This window comes from Jaculus jaculus, chromosome 12, assembly GCF_020740685.1.
Source record: "Jaculus jaculus isolate mJacJac1 chromosome 12, mJacJac1.mat.Y.cur, whole genome shotgun sequence".
Lineage (NCBI taxonomy): Eukaryota > Metazoa > Chordata > Mammalia > Rodentia > Dipodidae > Jaculus > Jaculus jaculus.
Genome location: NC_059113.1, coordinates 64,593,721 through 64,615,468, shown reverse-complemented (window position 1 = coordinate 64,615,468; position 21,748 = coordinate 64,593,721). Strand labels below are relative to the sequence as shown.

The window sequence follows — 21,748 nt, the reverse complement described above, 5'->3', positions numbered from 1 at the left end:
TTTCCTGATGAACTGGATACCAGCACAAGGGGGAAGGAGACCAACACAGAGAAAAATCAACGCCTACCAAATCAGAAAGCCAGAGCCCCAGGGCCCCCAACACTTCATAACTGAAGCAGACCAAAAATGAACCCAACATGGATCAGGGAAATTTTGTGGAAGAGGGTATGGAAAGAATGTCAGAGCCACATGTTGGGTCATGATATGCAGAGGCATTTATCGTACCAATTACTGTGGGCTAACTCCACAATGCACGACCCATATACCTCAACAAGGAGGGCACATTGGGGAGGAAGTAGGTCACAGATGAGCCTAATCATGGTACCAAACTGCCTGTACTTGCAGAATAGAAAACTAATAAATAAAATATGTTCTCATGAACTCATGTGTTTTGTGTACTTGGTCCTCAGCTGATGGCAACTTGGGAAATGGAGTCTTACTAGAAGAGGTATGTTATTGGGGGTGGGCTTAGCGGTGTTATTATCAGTTTTCCCTTGCCAGAGCTGGGCTCACTGTACTACTACTGTTTTACACCTGCTGTGAAAAAGTGGTGTCCAGGGCTGGAGAGATGGCTTAGTGGTTAAGCACTTGCCTGTGAAGCCTAAGGACCCTACTTCGAGGCTCGATTCCCCAGGACCCATGTTAGCCAGATGCACAAGGGGGCACATGCATCTGGAGTTCATCTGCAGTGGCTGGAGGCCCTGGCATGCCCATTCTCTGTCTCTTTCTCCCTCCGTCTGTCGCTCTCAAATAAATAAATAAATAATAAACAAAATTTTTAAAAAAGTGCTGTACTGCCTCTGCTTATGCTGTGTTTTCCCTTGCCGTCATGAAGCTTCCCCTTGAGTCCCTAAACCAAAATAAAATCTTCTTTCCCACCAGATGCTTTTAATGAGGTGCTTTGTCCCAGCAACAAGAAGGTAACTGCTTCAGGGAATTTTGGATCAATCTTCTTAGGTATAGGCAGTAAGGGAGTGCCTGGAATAGGAGAGATCTTAAAACAATAATAAATATATAATAAATAAATAAAAATATAAAAATATATAATATAAATAAATAATAATAATAAATGGTTTACCTGGTTCATAATGTCAAAAGGACCAAAAGGCTGTGTATATCCCCTCCTATCAGGAGTAGGTAAGACTGTGCTAGCCCATTAATGGAAACCTGCTACTTCCCTGATACACAGGCTATCTTGTCACCTACCTGATCAGACACTATCCCACAGCACAGCAGTGGCTCAGGTCAGGCAACTGTCTTCAGTTGCTGGGCTCTCTGGCAGGTGTGGCTGTGGAAGACCCGGTCCTGCTGGTCTCTCTTTGGGGCTGAGAGAAATGGTGAGTGTCAACGACTCAGAACCTCTCCTAGTCATTGGAGAAAAACCACACTAAGTCAGGAGACTTGTAGCAGGATCTCACTTTATTGTTACAGGCAGTTGCCTATATAATGTTGAGAACAAAGGCAGGGATCTCAGGAGGGGATGAGGTGTAAGGGCCAATAGCATATTGTGACTTTTGAAATGATTGGTTCTAAGCGTGCATAGGAACTCTAACTTTTTTTGCAGAAGTAGCAGGCCAGAGGCAATTTGGTGCCCTGCTGAGTCATAGCTGGCCAGAGACAGGTCACCAAACTTTATCTAGGCTCAGGAAGTTCCACTTGGCCTTGTGTCTGGGCCTCTCGAGGCCCAGCATCTCCCCCCTTTTGTTTTTGTAAGCATGGTGGAAAACATGGCCCCTGTCTTAGGTTGTCCCCCTCTGGGGATCTTACCTGTCACTGGGTACCATGTATCCAGCTCATTGAGAATCCACTCCATGACCTGTCTTAGGATGTCCCAAACTGTCTGAGATCTTACCCGTCATTGGTCAGATGGAGGGCGGAGGAGGGATGCTTATATGAGGATAGCCAGTCATATGAGGAGCTTGACTCCTGAGTAGTGAGCCTATGATAACGTATTTTGACCTGATGATATTTTATTGCCTCTAGCCATTGGTGAATAAATTGTGTAATCTTATTAATTACACAAGGCCCAACAGTGAGGAGAAAGAGAAGGAGGGGCCCAAGTAGAGGGAGAAGGTAGGGTAAGAAGCCATGTAAGCCCATCCACAGCAGGTTGTCCTGGAGGTTCCACCACCTCCTCTACAAGTCTTCCTGGAGCCTCTTAATCTTGTTATGGACAATTCCCAATTTACTGGCATAAAAGAAACATTTTTCCTGTAAAAACAAGCATCCTGGCTGTTCTGGTGGCCATGCCTGTGGTTATTCCCATCCCAATGAGTAAAGGTATTATTTGTACGGCTCTCTTAGGTCTTCCTCTGATATACAGAAGGAAGGATGAATGTATCCCACATCTATACTGGAATTTTTAGGGGAAGGTGGGGCCCAAATGCAAGTTCAGAAGGAGACATTGAGAAAATCTGGATGGGGATGGGGAAAGTGGCTGGGCAAATTTTTAGGGTCGTATGGGCAACTGTGGTTGTATCATTGGTGATTACTGCAAGCAGCTAGGGAGGCCCAGATCAGAGGCAAATCCAGCAATCCTCCACAAGGGATGGAGTTGTTTGGCTTAGTAGGGTGAAGACCATTTTAGGAACAGCCCTCAGGTGTGGGACACTCCCTGGAGAAGTGATTGTCAGTGTCCCCTTGTTGGGACAAATATTTTAGGTATCTTGCTGGTGCCCAAATGGGTCTTTTTTCATCTTGAGGGAAGACACATCCAAACCCTCTCCTTGCTGTGAGAAACAGATCTGGTCCTCTCCAGGCCCCAGTCAATGGGTCCTTCCATCTTACCCAGATAGAACTGTAGGTAATGGATGAGGACCAATGTTTTTGAAAAGGGGATAATTGTTTATCTTCTTTAGAAAAATTTAAAATATTTAGGGTAAATAATGCCTTTTTTAGTTGGTCGTGTGGGGATAAGGATTCCGCCCTTTGTTTTTGTAATAGAGAATTGAGAGTCTGATATCTTTCAAGGATAGCCTGGCCTCAGGGGTTGTATTGGATGCCTGTGGAATGTGAGATTTTCCAGGTCTGGAGAAAATCTACAAAGGCCTTTCTTACAAAGAAGAGGCCATTATCTGTTTTAATTTGGTCAGGTAGTCCAAGGGTGGCAAAGCATTGAAGCATATGGCTAATAGCATGTTTAGATATTTCCCCAGCATGTGCTGATGCCAGCATGCACAGGAAAATGTATCAACTGAAAGAAAAATGTATTTAAGCTATCCAAATGAAGAATAGTGTGTGACATCAATTTGCCAAAGATGATTAGGGTGGAGCCCTTGAGGATTTCTTTCTGTAGTTTCCGTGGTGATATAAGCCTCAGCTTCTCCAAGTATTCTGACCTAGGAGGTTAGCCATTAGGCCGGACACCACCAGAGGGTGCACCTCCCCATGGTTACCATCAGGATCAGTCCAGGGCTGCCAGTTCGCCATTTCCCAGGACGTTGACTGTCTGCCCATACCAAGTAAAGGTGGACCAGGGACTAACTGCCATGAAGGAGGGACTTCCTCCTTTCTAATTAGTATTACACTGAGGCATAGAAGCCATTTTATCAGCCAAATTGTTTCCTTGAGAGGGACAGTGTGGTCAGCCCCAGTGTCATTTTTGGCCTTAGTCCCAGAATCAGGGGCATGGTCCAGAGTGTAATGGGGCTGGGGATAGCCTCTTGGGGATTTTAAAGGCTCACCCTGAAGGCTGAACTTGGATTTGCAATCCTAGGCCCAATGGAACCCCTTCTTACATCTGGGGCAGGAGGTATGTGGCACATTAGGAGCCACAGGGACTGTTGGGATATTTTTGGCCCAATTGGGGCACTCCCTTTTAAAGTGATAATCTTTGCCACACCCAAAACAAGATCTCCCCTTTCCCCCTGAGGTCTGTTGGAGGGCACAGACCAGGGCGGCCATATCCTCATGGTGGGTGCTCTGTAAGGCCAACACCATGGCCCTCGCCTGATGGGATCTGGATCCATGTCTTTGGTGGCTATAATCCATTTACTCATACAGTGATCTTTTAGCCCAGCGCAGGCCAACTTATGCCTTCCCAGACCAGCATTTTAATGAACTGGTCTCACAGGGGACCAGGAGGAAACTTTCTTTGTAGACTTTTTTTTAACCCTCTCTATGAAGGTAGCCAAGTCTTCACTAGCTTTTTGTGTGATTCCTGTGATGGGGGTGCAGATGGGCCTTCCTCCAGTTTCTTCCATGCGGCCATTCCCAAAGCCCACACCTGATCCTGGTATGGAGCAGGGATGGCAGCTTGCTGGAGGCCCAAGGAAAATGCATCAGCAGTGCCCGAGAGCATGGTGAAGGTGATTGGGACTAGGGTCTGAGCGGCCTGATTCCACTCAGCCTGAGTATGCCACTCATCCTGAAAGAAGGCACACCACTTTATGTATGGGGGAGGGGCAGAAAGAACAGCTTTAGCAAGGTTTATCCAATCTTGGGTGGTACACTGATGATGAGCAAACCCTGGAGGATGGTTTCTGCTCAGGGAGAATTAGGTCCATCCTCCAACACAGCCTCTTTAAGGTCTTTGAAATCATGAGCCTCCCAAGGGTACCTGGCAGTGGGGCAATTACCACCTGGATTAACATTGACAGGGAAGAGGTTGGTTAGGGCAATAGCAACACACAGACACACGAGTACAACACAAACACAAAGGACCCAAAAAATAGCTAAACGTGCTGCAGAATTAAGTACAGATTTAGATCCGTGATGGCCAGACAAGTCTGTGTCCTTAGGAGATGGCTTGATGATACCAAACATTGTACAGATAGGAGCAGGTCTCCCTAGCAGGTTTTCTCTGTCTTCTGGGATGGAGTCCCCACTCAAATGAAGGGGCAATATGCCAAGAGTCTCCTCCAGGTCTTCCCACATGGTGTGTCCACCAGGGATGTATGACCTGTTTAGAAATATAGATGCTGCAGATATAGCTTGCCAGCAAACAGAAAGTGAAAGGAAAGAGAAAGGGAACAAAGGGATGTTGACAACAAGGTTATAGAAAGAAGCATATTAGATATGAGGATTGCCTCACAATTTATGAGGGTACACTCACCTGCAGACTGATTGGCCCATCAGCATTCTTCCGTTGGAGAGGTGCTCCACATTGGGCACCAGTCTGCCAGGCTCTCTGGCATGTAGGGCTGTGGAAGAGCCGGTCCCACCAGTGTCTCCTTGGGGCTGAGCGGGATGGTGAGTGTCGACGACTCAACCCTCTCCTAGTCACCGGAGAAAAACCACACTGAGTCAGAGACTTGTCAAAGCAGGATCTCACTTTATTGTTACAGGCAGTTGCCTATATAATGTTGAGAACGAAGGCGGGGATCTCAGGGGAGGATGAGTTATAAGGGCCAATCGCAACTTTTGAAATGATTGGTTCTAAGTGTGCGTGGGAACTCTAACGTTTTTTGCAGAAGTAGCAGGCCAGAGGCAATTTGGCACCCTGGTGAGTCCTAGCTGGCCAGAGACAGGTTGCCAAACTTTAGCTAGGCTCAGGAAGTTCCACTAGGCCTCGCATCTGGGCTTCTCAATGCCCAACATTCAGTTCCCTGCTCTCTGAACAACAGGGATTCTGTTGATATGCATTTCCATGAATCAATGCAAAAAGTTCTTGCTTTGGAAAAGCAATACAGCTTGACTCAAAAGGATGAGTGAATACCAAAACTGCACTCTCTGGATTTCAATTCACAGTAGTGGATTAGTGGATTAGGAGTGGATTAGTATTGGCAAGGAGAAGACATGGAACTTCTCACCTTGAGGCCTGATATTGGAGAGAAAGATGTGGAGGCCAGCTGGAAATTTGTGTCTCCAACTCAAGCGATGTTCATACCAGTGAAAAAAATCAAGGGATGAAAGAAAAGCAATGGTGAAAATCAGAATGAGAAGTGGTACTGGAAAGAGAACCACGACATGTTCAGAAAAATGTCTGACAGACAGCCTTCCAAGCCTAGAATGTAACATTTTAGGATCAAGAACCCATCTTCAAAGGAAACTCTCTCCCTCCTTCACTTTCTCTCCAATCCATCTCTCTTTCTTTATCCCTTCTCTCTTCCCTCATTAAATTCTACCTTATAACTTCTTGAGTTAAAATTATTATAAGTTACAGAATAGTTTAAATGGTTTCCAATTAACTGAGCATCAAGATCTGCCCCTGAGGTGAGATTTTGACATATAGTGTGGTGCAATTTTGGCCTTTTTTTTGAAGCGCTGATTCACCCAAAAGTGCTATTCTTTCTAAAAGTGTTCCTTAAAAGAAACACTCCACAAATAAGTGAATATAGCAATAATAAATAGTATGGAAATATAAAATGGCAGGGCTGGAGAGATGGCTTAGTGGTTAAGGCACTTTCCTGCAAAGGCTGAGGACCCATGTTTGACTCTCTAGGTCCCACATAAACCAGATGAACAAAGTGATACAAGCATGCAAGGTCACACATGCTCACAAGGTGATCCATGCAGCTGGAATTTGATTACAGTGGTTGGAGGCCCTGGTGTGCCAGTTCTCTTTCTCACTCTCTCTTACTTGCTCGCTCTCACTCCCTCATAATAATAATAAAAAAGAGGCAATCTATTGGGCTTGCCTCAAAAAGAATAAAAAAAATAAAACAAATCTGCTTTTTGGCCTCCTAAAGGGCAATAAGAAATACCATCATCTGAAAAGGCTTAATATCATTTATTTATCTGAGATTCACTGGCCTTCCTGAAATTTACAGCCATTTCAAAATGTTTAATGAGCATATTTGAAACTCAACAGCAAGGTAACTTCAAATAAAGATAATGGATCTTGGTTTGTGAGCCAGGTTTTGATTTCAGCTGGATTTCACAGGGGAAGAAATGGGAAGGTTTGCATGAGATGTTAGTGCCTGGAGAATTGTGGGTGACTTCAGATAATGACAATTTGGGACCCCTTCCTAGGGATTTTTGCATTTTAGAACAAGAAAGAAGAGAGGGTTCAGAGGACTACCAGAAGAGTATGGTTGAAGGCATATATTTTTATTTTCTCTTATAAGTTCAGTTTCATCTAGGCCACAGTTGGTTCTTCCTCATGGCACCCATGCAGATCTTAAGTGACAGCCATCATTCAGAGGTAGAAATGACTCCATTTATCTATCCACAGCCATAAGAAAAGCTAGGGGGAACATACTTAAAGTAGCCAAGATTGTCTTATCCAAGCTAGACAAAACTGTTTCCTTGCAACACCATTTTCTGTTAAGGACTTATCTAGGACCTGGTAAGAAAGAAGGAACATTTGTTCTCTTCTATTAGATTAGGCTAAGGCATTAGTAAAGCTATAAGAGAATGTGGAGCATTGATACCAAACATGGAATCATTAAAGATTTCACTTTACAGGCTGGAGAGATGTCTTAGCAGTTAAGTGCTTGCCTGTGAAGCCTAAGGACCCTGGTTCAAGGCTCGATTCTCCAGGACCCACGTAAGCCAAATGCACAAGGGGGTGCATAGGTCTGGAGTTCATTTGCAGTGGCTGGAGGCCCTGGTGCCATTCTCTCTCTCTCTCTCTCTCTCTCTCTCTCTCTCTCTCTCTCTCTCTCTCTCTCTCTCTCCTTCTTTCTCTCTCTGTCAGACTCAAATAAATAAATAAAAATAAACAACAACAAAAAAAGATTTCACTTTACAAATTCAGTGAAAGTTTTGATGTGATGCAACAAAATGATACTTCACCTTGGAGACTCCTTTCCAAATCCATGATCCTTGACTTAACTATGAGAAAAACAGAGGAATCACCTGCAAAACTCTTAAGCAACATCTCAGTGCATTCAGGGCCACAGAAAATAAGAAAAGTCTGAGAAACCAACACAGGCCAGAGGAGCCTAGAGATATGACAACTAACTGTGCCCTGGATGGAATATTGGGACAGAAAAGGGAACTTGGGAGAAGCTAATGAAATCTGAATACCATGGAGCCCAGTTGATAGTTAAATGTCAGTGTTGGCTTTTTTTCCCATGACAGGCCTCACACATTTTCTCGGTATGATGGCTATGTGATTGCTGCCCTGACTTGCCACTCTATGGAGATCATTCAACATGCCCTCCACTCCCAGACTGGGGTTAAGTAACACATTTTACAACAAGTTTTCTCTGGGCTCTTAACCAAAATCCATCTTCCCCTGCCCCCCCTCCCATCTTACTCTTTTCTCTGTTTTTTGTTTTTGTTTTTTTTTTTTTTTTGGTTTATTTACTTATTTGAGAGTGACAGAGAGAGAGAAAGACAGAGAGAGAGAGAGAGAGAAGAGAGAATGGGCATGCCAAGGCTTCCAGCCACTGCAAACGAACTCCAGATACATGTGCCCCCTTGTGCATCTGGCTAACTTGTATCCTGGGGAATTGAGCCTTGAACCAGGGTCCTTAGGCTTCACAGGCAAGAGCTTAACTGCTAAGCCATCTCTCCAGCCCTCTTTTCTCTATTCTTAAGTTACCTACTTTCTGTTTCACCTTTGGAAATCCATTCTTTGTTCTAGATCATGAACTCCTTGATGGCACAATTGTGTCCTTAACATGACGTGAACCACCATGGCAACTGAATCACATTTCTAATGCTCTGACTTGGATTTGACTGGTAGTGAAAAGAATTGCTAAAATAAAGTTTCATCCAACTATTCAAAGCACAGACCATTGAGCCTCACTTTTGAAAGAAAAGGATCAGGCTTCTCTGTAAATCTTAACACGCAGAAAATACATGTTCTAAGCTCTTCTGCTGCATCAGTTTGTTAACAGCTTGTTTCATTCTAGCCCCTGATGACAAATGTTTCATTCTAGCCCCTGATGACAAAAAAATGATTGATTTTTCTCTTGGAAAAAAATGTCAAGTTTAAATGGAAACAAAGGATCTAATGAGGATATGTGAAGATATTGACAGACCATGAAGATCTCAACAGAAAAGGATGGAATAACTTCTGGGAGAAATTGCTGTCCCATGCACAGGCATTTCCTGGATTATGGCAATGCTTCGTGAATGTATGTGAATTTGCTATATGCTCAGTCAGGTGCGAAGGATAAACACTTATGTCTGGTTCTGATTATGTGCAAGAACCTAATGAGTGTCCTCAAACAAGCCACCATCCAAAATGATCAACTGCAAAGCAGAGAAGATTCTGAAGGAAGAAGAAAGGAGCAAAGACAACAGAAGGTTTGTGTGACACATTTCTCCCTCTTCCTGTGAATATCATCTGGGTGGCTGTTGTCTTTTGGCCCCTGGTAAAGCCGTGTTATTTCTATCCCATTGCATGGTAACTCACCATCTTATGTCAGTTCAATACTAAAGACCTAAAATGCTGATGAAGGTCCACTCACAGAACAAAAGACAAGGTAGAGCTCACCATCCTACTAGCTGGCCAGTAAGCCTCCTGTCTCTGCTTCCCCATTGCTGGGATTAAAGATGCTTGCCACCACCCCAGGCTTTTATGTGGGTACTAGGTATCTGAACTCAGATCCTCATGCTTGTATGACAGGCACTTTACTGACAAGCCATCTCCCCAAGCCTTACTTGTGATATCAACAGTCATATTCTAGACAGATGATTCATAGGCAAGAAAGCTAGTCAAATAAAATTATCAATCAAAAACAGAATGTAGAGCTCAAATGAGAGTAGGTAGAGAACATGGCAAAAAGGAGAAAAATGATTTGCAGGGACTGGGTATGATCTTAATGATGAGTAGCTTTCATCAATGAGCAAGCTCAACTAAAAGAGCTATGGATGAATAATGGATTCAACTGCACAGCAATGACCATAGCAACAACCACACAGTAACAGCAACAATAATTAGTAACATTTAGGAAGCACTTGCTGTATTATCTCAGTTAATATTTATAACATGCCTTCTTTTTATTGTATTTTTTTATTTTAGAGAAAGAGAGAGAGAGAGAGAGAGAGAGGGAGAATTGGTATGCCAGGACATCAGCCACTGCAATTGAACTCCAGACACTTGTGCCATCTAGTGGGCATGGGAAACCTAGTGCTTGCCTCACCCTTGTTCATGTGGCTAACCTGGGGTCTGGAGAGTTGAAAGTGTGTCCTTGGGCTTCACAGGGAAGCACCTTAACTGCAAAGCCACCTCGCTAGCCCACAATATGCCTTCTTTAAATAGAAACAACTGGGATAGAGAGATGGCTCAGGAGGTAAAGGTGTTTGGTTGGAAACCTTGAAGGAGTGGGTTTGATTCTCCAGTACCCATGTAAAGCCAGATGCACTAAAGTAGCACATGCATCTAGAGTTCATTTACAGTGGTACTGTAGCACTGTGCCTTGGTGTGCCCTTTCTTATTCTCTCTCTCCCTCTCTCTCTCTCTGTCTCTCTCTCTCTTGCTCTCAGTCTCATTCTCTCTTGTTCTACTTGCAAATAAATTAATAAAAATGTCAAAATAGATGCAACTATTTTTGTCCTCTTCTACAGGTGAGAAAAATCAAGATGAGAGAGATTGAGGAAGGTCAACTGATTATGAAGTGAGAGAATGAAGAATCAAACCCAAGCAACTTGGCTTTATAGTCCAAAAGCCTTTTCAGGATCTTCTGCCCAGGTAATGCCTCTCAATGCCCACTCAACTTTGCATTTTGACCTCCAAGCAGATTTAAGGCTAATTAGGCCCCTAGAGGTAAGGCAGAATGTGTGATTCACAGTGACGTGTGATACACCCTAAGGAGCTTCATGAGTTGTCTAACTCTTATAAACAGAAGTGTGAGAAATAAGTATGGGATAAGGGTGGAAAGAGCATAGAACTAGGTCAGGTTGAGTTTATCAGCATAAGCCCACTGAGCTGAGATTCTGAGTTTAATAGTATGGCTTTCACAGGGGAAAGATTGCCAAAAACTTGTTTCATTGGCTAGCTGAAGCATGGGTCCAAAGACTGTGAGTGAGCTATAGTTATTGATATCCTTTGGATCAATATTGGTGAAGGGATTCAAAGGCTCAGAAAAATTGGAATTCTGAAGTTCCTTTGCCATGTAAAATCTAATTCTCCAAATTTTGTGAAAAAATGGATGGACTTGGAACAGATCACTCAGTGAACTCACACAATCACAGAAAGACAAATGCCGCATGATCTCACTCATATATGGTTCCTAACCTGGATCAGCATGAGTTGATAACATACCTGATAGGCAACTCAAGGCTAAGACAATAGAGATGGAAAGGTTTTGTGTGAGGTGAAGGGAATGGTGGGGAAAATAAACACAAAACTGAGCCCAAAATGAATTGGTACCATAAAAACCATTATTCTTAAAAATAGACTAAAAGATTGAACCCTCAACTTGAGTATGGGGTGGGGGCAACTGAAAAGAAGGGCCCTGGAGAGGGTGGGATGAAACCTAACCTTAAATTTTTTTTTTGGCTCTGACCTTAACTCCCAGTGAAAGAAAGCAGTTGCTACCCACAATGAACAGATGATCAGAGAGACCTATGTGGTCTCCATAACAAGACAGGCTTTTGTTAAAGCACTTGATTACCCACCTGAGGTAAAAGGTAAGATTCTATGGATGAAGACACCATATTCTGCCAACACAGAACATGGAGAAACCTGGCTAGAATCCAGAAAAGACCCAGACCCAAGATAGCCCATCTAGTTCTGGAAATTACTGACTGAGCTATTGGGCTGAAATGACCAACAATGGTGAGAACAAGCAAGGGTGTAAGCTATTCAGAAGCAACCAGCCTGACAAGAGGGACACACTAGTGCAATCATGACACAGCCTTGGTGGCTAACCAGTGGCTTTCTGATTGGCTAAGAGATCTGCTCAGGGGAAAGGAACCCATATTTGGAGCTGGGATCCAGTCAGAATCCTATGAAGACAAAGATTATGTTCTCCAATGTCAAGGTCCCACTAGTCTTTGGCTCAAAGAGGAGCTACATACATCAAATTCTTCCTAAATTAGTAACACTTAACCAATTTAAACTATGCTGACTTTACTCTCTGTTGGAGAATTTATTTTTATTTTTCAAAAGGTAGTGAGAACTGAGAAGTTAAACCACCCCTTGCATTTCAGACATGTCCCAGCTGAAACCATGGAGGAATTGGGGAGATGAGCAAAAATGCTGCTTCCATGGTGAACCTGACAATCAGTGCCAGGGTGAAGGAGACAGATACTTAGGATACTCAACAGTTACCAAAGCAGAAATCCAGAATTTTCTAAGAGTTCATCACTGAAGTAGACTTCAAACACACCCATTATGGCTCAGGAAATTTTGTGGAAAAGGGGGCAGAGAGATTGCAAGCACCACAGGTTGGGGACATCATGCACAGAGGTTGCTTCCCTGCAATAAGACTGCTTCTCCCACAACACATAAACCATAACCCCATGGAGAACACCTGCAACCCCACTGAGCAGGGTCCCCAGTGTAATGGGGGCAGGGACAAGGGAGAGGATGGTGCCAACACATGATATACCCCTACTAAGTATGTCCATAATAAAAAATAAATTAAAAAAAATTTAAATCTAATTCGCCACAATAGAAAGATTCAGACAACATGCTTTTTACTAAGACTATAAGAAGCAGACTTGTGAGAGGAACATGGGAATACTTGAAGAGCTCTGTCGTTGTTCTTCTCTTTAATGCAGACCTCACAATCAGACTCATGTTCAACTAGATATTTTAAGTGCAATGGGTTTAATTGGATCCCAGAACAATAAGGACCAAGTGGTACCAATGCATTCCCAAGGTAAGATGATTAAATTTACAATAATAGCAGTTACTTTTTTGTTGGTGGACAAAACACCTGACCAGAAGTGGTTTATGGAAAAACAAGGTTTATTTTGATTTCAAGGGTTTTATCATGGCAGACAAAGCATATCAGAAATAGGACACTGGCTCATATCATTACATATCAGCCAGAGGAGGCACTAACAGTGAGCTGAGCTGGCACTGGCAAATGGAGCAGAACTGTAAAATCCCAAGGCCCACCTCCAGTAACACACTTCCTTCAGCTGGGTGCTACCTCCCAAAGCTCTACCAGTTGAAGATTAAGTAGGAGGCTTAATTGCTAACATGTGAGGCTACAGGAGATATTTCACATTTAAACTATTACAACAAAGAAAGCAATAGTCATAATGGTCTGACTATTGACTCTAGCTAATTAATCATGGTGTTCCTAGAAGTGAAATAGAAAGTACACTGAGTACTTTTTTGTTCTTTACAAACAGAAAAATTCCAAAGCAAATATATCAAAGGCTATCATGAATTATAGCAACAGAAATCCATGGTGCCTCAACCAACTCTGGGCTTGAACCAGTTTATAGTCCCAGTACTCCTTAATGAAGGGTAGGCAAAATCCCACTGAGCACGGACCTTCCAGTTTTAGCATTAATTTATCTCCCATCCTTTCCCAAAGGGACTTATGGTCTTTTTCTAATATAAGTGTAAATTGGGGAAAAGAAAATAATCTGACCTTTCTTGGCCTACAACACCGGTTCTTGATGGGCATTGGTTCTAGAAGACCCCAAACAGCATCATGGCCCCCAATTAAAGTAGAAGTTTAGAGAAGACATACAGTCTATCCAACTCATTATGGGTCCAGTGAGTCCTCAAACTCAACCTATGGCTGTTAGTACCAGAATGCATAGTTAGGACAGTTATTCTTTGAAATTGGCAGAACCCCCACATTGTTTCCCTGACATGTGCAGTAAAGGCTGTTATTGATGGAAAGGCCAAATGAAAGTCAGTGGAGCTGCTGCTACCAGGAAAATAGTGAACCAAAAATAATATCAAACCCTTGAGGCACTACAGAGTTTAATAATACCACCATCAAGGACTTGAAAGATGAAGCGTGGTGGTTCCCATGGCATTTTACTTTGACTCTCCTCTTTGGCCTGAGCAGTTGATTAGTGGAAATTTAATCACATGGTGGTTCCAATTTCAGCTTTTGTGGCAGGTGTGTGTGTGTGTGTGTGTGTGTGTGTTTACTTGAGAAAATTAACATATCCTCTGGTACTTGGTATGCAGCTATTGATCTTAAAATGCTTTCATCTCTGTACCTACCCATAAGAGTCACCAGAAGAAACTTTCTTTTAGTTAATAAAGCCAGAAGTATACTTTTACTGCTTGGATTTGAGGTTATATTAATTCTCCAACCTGTGATAGTTCAAAGGGATCTTGATTGCTTGTCCCTTCTATAAGGTATCATGCTAACCCCTTCTAGTGATTATGTTATACTGATATGACCAAGTGAGCAGAAGGCAACAACCACTTTGTACTTGTTGGTAGCACATATGAACATCAGAGGATAGGAAATAAATACAACCAAAATTCAAGGACTGTCTTCCTTGTTTGTAGGTATCAGATGGTATGGGCATGCAGAAATATTTCTTCTAAGGTAAAGGATAAGATGATAAACCTGACTTTTCCTATTACTCAGGAAGAAACACAATGCCCAGTGGATCTATTTAGATTTTAAGTGCAACACATTCCTTACTTGGGTATATGTATCATTTATCATCCTCATTACTGAGACAAAATTCCCAACCAGAAGCAGTTTAGGAAAGGACAGGGTTTATCTTCAGCCTAGACTTTTGAGGATAAGTCCATAATGACAGAGAAGTCACATCAAGAGCATGAAGCTGGTGTCACATTGTCATATTAGCAGAAAGGCAATAGAGAGGGAGAGAAAAAATAAACAAATAAGGCTAAACTATGGAACTTTAAGGTCCACCCCCAGTAGCACACTTCCTTCAGTAAGACCCTACCTCATAAAGGCTCCAGAACTTTCCCAAACAATTTTAGCAACTAGTTATTAAGTATCCAAATACATGAGTCTGTGGTGGGGAGGGGGTCATCTTACACTGAAACTACCACAGTTTGTTACTCTGCCAAGTCACTCACAAAACTGTTGGTTTGTACGGGGGCCCAGAACAGAAGAGGGATCTTCATTAGGTCCAAGCTGCTATGAAGGTACTGACTCTTGGTCCATATGATCCAACAAATCTAATGGTACTTTAGGTGTCAGTGACAGATAAAAATGTTTTTTGAGCCTTTAGTAGGCCTTCATAGATGAATCACAGTGAAGGCCCTTAGATTTGGAAGCAAGGGACTGCTATTATCTGTAGACAATTGGTCTCTTTGTAAGAACAGCTTTTGATGTGCTATTGGGCCTTAGTGGAAAATGAATGCTTGACAATGAACCACCAAGTTTTGATGCAACTTGAGCTTCCTATCATGAGTAGGCTATTATCTGATCCATCAAGCCAAAATGTTGAAGAGTAGAGTCTGACCATCATAAAACAGAAGTGGTGCATGCATGATGGAAACCCAGCAGGTACTGAAGGCACAAATAAGTTACATGAAGAAGTTGCCTAAGCTGGGTATGGTGGCACATGCCTTTGATACCAGCACTTGGGAGGAAGAGGTAGGAATATCACCATGAGTTCGAGGAAACCCTGAGGCTACATAGTGAATTCCAGGTCAGCCTAAGCTAGAGTGAGACCCTACCTCCAAAAACAAAACAAAAAAAAGTTATCTAAATGACCACAGTTACCATAGCCCTGTGGTAACTTGGATGAGAAATATTAGGGCTAGGTTTATAGATTTTTTTTTTTAAGCTATGCAGGTACAATACAGCATCACAACCCATTTCTGGAACAACTCTGAAGGACAGTGGTGAAAGTTTATCTTCATGGTGTGCAGAACTCTGGACAGTTTACATAGTTGTGTGTTTTTTCCTCAAATGGAAAAATGGTCAGATGTGTAAACATATATGGATTCATAGACTATAGCCAGTGGTTTGGCTGGATTGCCAGTGACTTGGAAAGTGCCCAATTGGAAAATTGGTGAACAAGACATTTGGGAAAGAGATATGTAGATATCTCCAAATGAGAAAAAGTGATCTCAGGCTGGGATATAGCTCAATTTTAGAGTATTTACCAATGATGCATAAGGCACTAGGTTCTATTCTCAGCACAAAAAGATGGCCTCAACAGAGGAGGAATTCAATAATCTGGTAGATAGGAGAATTACACATTCAGTGGATGGGTAGTCAACCTCTCTTCCTAGCCATTCCTGCCCTTTCCCCATGGACACATGCATGATGGTCCAGGGGCAGTGACTGTAATAAGATCAACAATATGGACTTCCTCTCATCAAGGCCAACCTGGATATGGATACTGCTGTGTGTCAAGTCTATCAGTAGTAGAGGCCAAAACAGAGCCCCAATATATCATTTCCCAGATTAACTAGCCAATGACCTGGTGACAGGTTGACTACATTGGACCACTTCCATCCTAGAAATGGAAATACTTTATCCTTTCTAGAACAGATACTTATTTTGGGTATTGATTTGCTTTTCCTGCACTTCATGCTTTTTCCAGAACCCTACTCATAGGCTTACAGAATGTCTTTATCCTCCACCATTATTGTATTTCATACAGCAGTGCATCTGACCAAGGAACTCACTTAATAGCCAAGGAAGTGCAGCTATGGGCTCATGATCATGAAATTCACTGGTCTTACTATGTCTCCACCCACCCTGAAGCAGCAGGCTTCTTAGAATGGTGGAATGGTCTTTTAAAGACACAGTTATAGCACTAACTAGATGGCAGTACCTGCTGAGGCAGGAATCTACAGAAGGCTTATATGTTCTGATATGCATCCAGTATGTGATACTGTTTATGCTACAGCTAGGAATAAAGGCATGGAAATGGGAATGATAGCATTGGCCATCATCTCTGGTGATCCACTAATAAAATTTTGCTTTGTGTTTCCATGGTCTTATGCTGCTTGCCTAAAAGTCTTGGTCCCAGAGGGGAATTGCTTTTATAAGGAAGCACAGAAAGCATTCAACTTAACTAAAAACTAAGACTTTCTACCTGACTATTTTGGGCTTCTGATGCCCTTGAGTCTAAAGGCTAAGAGAAGAGTTTCTAGTATGAATTATTGATCCAGACTACCAGCGTAAAATTAGACTGTTCTCCACTATGGTGGTAAGGAAGAGTATGTTTTAGAGATCCTTTTGGGAATTCCTTGGTATTACAACATCTTATGGTTAAGGTCAATGGGAAACTGTAACAACTTAATCAAAATAATGTGATAAAAGTACATAAATCCTTCAGAAATAAAGCTGTGGACAATTCCTCCAGGATAAGAACCAAGGTCTACTAAAGTACTTGCTGAGTGATGAGAAAATAGGAAATAGATAGTAGAAGAAAGTGGTCATAACCATCCAAGGCTATATAACCAGTGACAAATGAGGATTGTAATCACCACAGGTGTTCTGTACTGTTTGGCAAGAATGTTTATGCATGTATACACATATATAAATGATATGTACACATAAATTAATGAAATTCTTAAGTTGTCTTTCCTCTATTTCTACGCCATGTAATATAACATCAATGGAAATGATATATTAGTTAAGTACACTAAATCCATGTCATAATATTTAAGTTATGATAAATGAATAGACTAAGCAGTCCTCAAAAGACTTGCCATAGTTTTGGGGAAAAATGGTAGAGCTTTTCTTGTTATATGTGGTAAAGTTATATTGTGTTAGGTAAAATTATGACCTTGTTACTATCTTCCCTGAGAAATTAAGACTGAGGGCTGGAGAGATGGCTTAGTGGTTAAGGTGTTTGCCTACAAAGCCAAAGTACCTTGGTTCCATACCCCAGGACCCACATAAACCAGATGCACAAGTTGGCACATGTATCTGGAGTTCATTTGAAGTGGCTGGAAGCTCTGGCATGCCCATTTTCTCTCTCTCTCTGTCTCTGTCTCTGTGTGTATGTCTTTCTCTCTCTTTCCCGCTGTCAAATAAATAAATATAAATAAAAATATTTTTAAAAAAGAAATTGACTGATGTAATGAAATGGAGCAAAGTTGACACAGGGTGGACTTGTGACAATCTTGATTATTAGCTTGATTGATCAGAAATTAAATAAGAGACACACTTCTAGGGTAGCTGTGTGAGGGCATTTCTAGGAAGGATTCATTGAGGACAGGAAATGTTTCTTTCAGGGTATGCAATCTTTCTGGTAGCTTCCAACGTACAGTATATACATAAAGAAGCTGTAGGGAAAGGCACGCTTTTGTCTGGCTGCATTTCCTCCTTGCTGATGAGTGCATTTACCTTGCCTTTCCCTGTCACTGAACCCAGATTCTTCAGACTTCCAAAACAGAATGATGATCAGAATCTCTCCAGGGATCATCCACCTTCAACCTAGATTGGGGCCACTGAAACATCTAGCCTCAGGCAGTGAGTATCTAACCAGGCTCTGAGCCTCACCAGTGTACAACCATTGCTGGACTATCCAGGCCATGTTGTATAAGCCAACCTAATTAATGAATATATGTTCACTCTATTGGTTCTGTTCCTCTAGGTAAACTGAATTATACACTGTATTTGGTAGAACTAAATTGTATTGTCTATATTAAATAAGAGTTATGTCAGGCATTAGTTAAGATATAAGTGGAGGCAGCCTTTAAGGAAACCTGGGCATAACCTCTGCTCTCCTCCTCAGCCTGCATGAAGCATTGTGGACATTCTGACTGAGAAAGCCTACCAAAAGCAGTCTACTATCTTTAAAAACAAGAACAGATTTTGGGGAGAAACAAGCAAAGAAAATCTCCTACATTACTACAAAAATGTGGTCTAGGCTTCAAGACACACAAAAAGGCCATCCAGGGCACCTACGTAGACAAGAAACATCTCATCACAGGTAATGTCTCCATTCAAGAGTGGGTCATGGAGTGTGGTGACCAAGATGAAAATTCAAAAGACCACTGTCATCTACCAGGACTATCTTCACTATCTCCACAAATACAATCGTTCTGAGAAGCACTACAAGAACCTATTGGTGCACCTCTCCCTCTGCTTACGGATGTGAAGATCAGTGACAACATGATAGTAGGAGAATGCAGGCCCCTGAGGAAGACCGTGTGCTTCAATGTGCTTAAAGTCACCAAGTCCGCTGGAACCAAGAAGCACTTTCACAAGTTCTGCGATGACATCAACTGATTTCTCAAACAAAAATAAACCTATTTTCTCACTCACTAAAAATAGGAGTGATGCTAGGTATGGCAGTGCATGCATATGGGAAGCAAAGGTAGGAAGATAGTCATGAGTTCAAGGCCACCCTCAGACTACATAGGGAATTCCAGGTCAGCCTGGGTTTGAGCAATACCCTACCTCAAAAAGGGGGCAGGGCTTAAGCGGAGAAGTTGAACACAAAAGAGGTAACATCTCATAAAATGTCTCCTTAAAAAACTGTTTCTGTGTTCATGAGTGTGAATGAGTTTAAGAGTAAGCCGGTGCATGTGGTGTGCATGTATGTGAAGGCCAGAGGATAACTTTGGATGTCATTATTCATGCATCATCCACCTTGGTTCAGTTCTGGGGCAGGCTTTCCATTTGGTCTGGAGCTCACTGGGTAGGATAGACTGGGTGCCAGTAAATCTCAGAGATCCACCTGTCTGTTTCCTCATGCTGGGATTTCAAGACTACAACAGTACACCCAGTTTTTTTTTTTTTTAATAGGGGGTCTGGGATTGAACTCAAGTCCTCTTGCATGCTTGTTTACTGATTGAACTATTTCACCAGACTTAGAAAAACATTTTAAACATTAAATATACTTTGAACATCCAAATTATATGCATAACTTTCTCTAAGCAGGGATTTTCAAATTTTCGAAGGCTGTACAAAGACTTGGATATTGCTTTCCATGTGCTGTTTGTTGAACAGAGCCCAGAAATTGCCTGATCAACTCAAGTAAAGTAAAAATTTCTCCCAGGAAATTACTAGGAAGTGTTTTCATTCAACCATCTAAACACTTAACTCCTGTTTTAACAATCACATAGTTTTGGAGTATGGCTAATAGCATGGGAGAAATATACATAAATACATGTAGAAAATATCAGGATGAAAGGCTATTTCCAGATTGATGTCTAAGGATAGCTTCTCCAAGGCTTGAGAGTTTCAATGGAAGAGCTGGAAAGGAAAACACATTCCTGAGATAAGCCAAGAAAAACAATCCAGGAAAATGCAGGCGGTAGTTACAGAGGTTCTAAGGTAGAGTTGATGTTGACTTATTCAAGCAATAGGCTTTAACTCAGTGATAAGGGAAGGAACAGAATTAGATATAAGCAAGTTACTATAGCTTGGCACTGGAATACCTACAAAGGCCCATGTGTCAACATTTTGGCTTCCTACTTTGTGTTATTGGGAAGCAGTGTTCTTAGCAAGAATTATAAACTCCTTGAAAGTCTCTAAGTCATTTAGTCTTTAAGGAGATAGTAGGCCTTACATTCTTCTTATTTTTTACATCATGGCCATGAGGTAACTGGTTTTACTTCACTATGGACTCCTGCATTGGTATGCTGCCTCATCACAAGAGCAATGGTCTACCCATTTATGAACTAGAACCTCCAAACTGTGAGCAAAAACAAGCCTTTTCCCATCACTAGTTGATTATCTGAAGTATTTGTTACAGTAACAGAAAACCAACTAGCAGGTGTATTAGGAAAAAGCCAGATCACATATAAGCTTGAAACACTTTTCATAAGGTCTGTTTTTGTTATTTTTCTTCAGAATTACACTGTCTGTGAAGGGTATACATCATCTAACTTACATTTGTATCGCCCTGAATGTTTTATGGGGAAAACACAGAAGCTAATACAATAACAGAGAAAGGAGAGGATGGCTTAGGTAAAATGTTACCAGTAGAGACTGGATGTAGATACATGTCTACTTTGGAATCAAAACTGGAAAATAAAACCTAGTGGTGGTGGGCAGGTAATGGAAAAGGAGGAACAAAAATAGAAAACAGTAGTGTGCTATGAGCTAGCTTGGGGTGTGTTTTGTGCAAAGAACCAAATTCTCTTCACATGGGCATGGAACAATCATAGATACCAGTGGAGATAAAAATTTAGAATGTAGAGGCAAGTTCAAGGCTGACAATTAGGCATGGGAATTGCAAATGTATAGATGATATTTAATTAAAACTATGTGGCTGAATGAGGTCATTCATATGTGATCTCGCAAGACAGAGAAACATTGATCAACTAAAACATACACAGGTAAAATATAGAAAGCATTTATAAATGAGACAGAGACAGGTGGATCTCTGTGGTTTACTGGCACCCAGTCTAGCCTACCCAGTGAGCTCCAGACCAAATGGAAATCCTGCCCTAGAACCAAACCAGGGTGGATGATGCATGAATAATGACACCCAAAGTTATCCTCTGGCCTTCACATACATGCACACCACATGCACCAGCTTATTCTTAAACTCATTCACACTCATGAACACAGAAATAGTTTTTTAATGAGACATTTTATGAGATGTTACCTCTTTCGTGTTCAACTTCTCCACTTAAGCCCTGCCCCCTTTTTGAGGTAGGGTATTGCTCAAACCCAGGCTGACCTGGAATTCCCTATGTAGTCTCAGGGTGGCCTTGAATTCATGACTATCCTCCTACCTTTGCTTCCCATGTGCTGAGATTAAAGGCATGCTCTGCCATACCTAGCAACCATCCTTTCTTTAGTGAGTTAGAAAATATGTTTATTTTTGTTTGGGGAGCCAGTCCATGTCATCTCAGAAGTTTTGAAAGTGTTTCTTGGTTCCAGGGCTCTTGGTTACTTTAAGCACACTGAAACAGATGGTCTTGTTTAGGGGCCTGCATTCTCCTTCTAACATGTTGTCACTGATCTTCACATCCCTAATCAGAGGGAGAGGTGCACCAACAGGTTCTTGTAATCCAAGAGGCAGGCAAAAACCAGGTGTGTGAAACATTCCAAAAACCAAGAAAGGAAACTTGCTG

At 41.9% G+C, this 21,748-nt stretch overlaps 1 pseudogene; it reads left to right on the top strand.

The window, feature by feature from the left end:
* Positions 1 to 9,079: 9,079 nt before the first annotated feature.
* Positions 9,080 to 18,947, top strand: LOC101617947 (annotated as a pseudogene).
* Positions 18,948 to 21,748: the final 2,801 nt, after the last annotated feature.